At 36.3% G+C, this 1,754-nt stretch overlaps 1 non-coding gene across 1 annotated transcript; it reads left to right on the top strand.

Moving 5' to 3' along the window:
- Window positions 1–1,214: 1,214 nt before the first annotated feature.
- LOC130026742 (U6atac minor spliceosomal RNA) lies at window positions 1,215–1,333 on the top strand. The gene has a single exon (XR_008792927.1). It is a non-coding gene; the product is annotated as a U6atac minor spliceosomal RNA (small nuclear RNA).
- Window positions 1,334–1,754: the final 421 nt, after the last annotated feature.

Here is a 1,754-nt window from a genome sequence, read left to right on the forward strand (position 1 = left end):
AGAAGTTAGCTTATGGTTCCTATGGCATATGTAGTGGGAAAATATTTCGCGGCCGCGTTAGCGGCCGCGGCTCCGGAAAGAGTCCCTGGCACTGGGCGAGGAGTTGGGAATGTCTCCTGTTTGGAATTGGAGCCGTTCAGCTTTGTTGCCCAGAGCTGGGCCTCTGTGCCCGTCCCACGCGGCTCAGGGGTTGAAAACCGGCTGTCTCGGGGCTGTTTCTAGCTGCGCGTGCCCAGAGAGGAACCCAGGCCCTTGGGGGCGGGCTGTACCTGTTGGAATTCGTCAGTAGTCTTATATATGGATGTCAAGATATTTCCATTTCTCCATTGAGGAGATTAGATAGGAAAGCTGACTTAATTGATAAATTAACAATTTGGCTCTGGTCCTATTCTGAGTTTTGTTGATGTTTTATCTCTGAAATATATAAATGACTAGGCAGAGCTTAAGGTAGTTGAACGTTTGAATTAACAGATTGCTTGGGTCCTGATTTATAAGTATTTTCTGATGTGATTCTGTCTCCTTCAATAGGAAGAATGAGATACTGTTCTTAAGAATATCCTTTGAGGATGATGCTGACTAGTTGATATTCTCATATAAAGGTCTCTCAAAGTACCATATTTTTTCCCTCAATTTCTACCGATTCAATACTTTTAGTAGTTTCACTGGGTTATGTATCTGAAGGACAGTTACCTCATCTTAAATTCTATGAATAAAAGCCAAAATGTGAAAATTCAGCCAATACCCCGTATTTACAGAAAGCATGCATAAATAAATGAAAGTCAGAATATGAGAAGAATATATGTATAACTAGATACACATATGTTCACAAAACAAAAAGTAAATCCTTCAGAAAATGCAACCTTTTTTGTAATTTGATGAGAAAACAAGAAATTTTATATACATTTTTATTTTACTTTTCTAAGTAATCTTTCTTTTAAAATCTAAATAATTCCTAGCAGTCTGTAACTAGGGATTACAAATTAATTTAAACAGTATTGAAAAACTATTGAAACAGCTAAAAGAGAGAGGTATTTTATAATTTATCAAGCAATGAATATTGACACTTTATTTTCAGTGTTTAGATCGATTTGCTCGAGCGGGCCCAGTAATGTCTCCATTGGAGACTTTGTTGTTACTGTGTTTGGCATATCGAATACATCACGGGGAGCTTGCCAGGCTCTGCCGTGTGGGCGAGATACTCTCGGTAGCTTGCCAGGCTCTCCGAGAGGGGTGGAGAAGGTTAGCACTCTCCTTGACAAGGATGGAAGAGGCTTCGGCCTGCAACACGCATACGGTTAAGGCAGTGTTTAGATAGGCAAGGCTAAACATTATTAAAATAATTAGGCACTAGTCTATTATATCTAAAGCAAGTGATATAACTGATTTTAACTAAAATGTTTATTTCTAGTAAATAATTATTAATAGATAAAATTATTTTAAAAGATTTTGGTTCTATAAAGGTATAAACATTGTATGACAACACTTAAGATGCTTTAGTATGTGCTAATATGTGTGTGTTTTTATAACAACTTTATTGAGATATATTTCACATGTCATAAAATTAATTCACTTAAAGTATACAATTCAGTTGATTTTAGAATATTTGCAGAATTGTTTGATCATCATAACTGCTTAATTCTAGAATAATTTTATTACCCTCCAAAGAAACAGAGCTAATTAGCACTCACTCTTTATTCTTCTTTTCCCCTACTGTTTTCAATCACTTACCTACTATTTCTATTGATAATTTGCCT

Source organism: Sorex fumeus, unplaced genomic scaffold (genome assembly GCF_029834395.1).
Source record: "Sorex fumeus unplaced genomic scaffold, SorFum_2.1 ptg000034l, whole genome shotgun sequence".
NCBI classification, from domain to species: Eukaryota; Metazoa; Chordata; class Mammalia; order Eulipotyphla; family Soricidae; genus Sorex; species Sorex fumeus.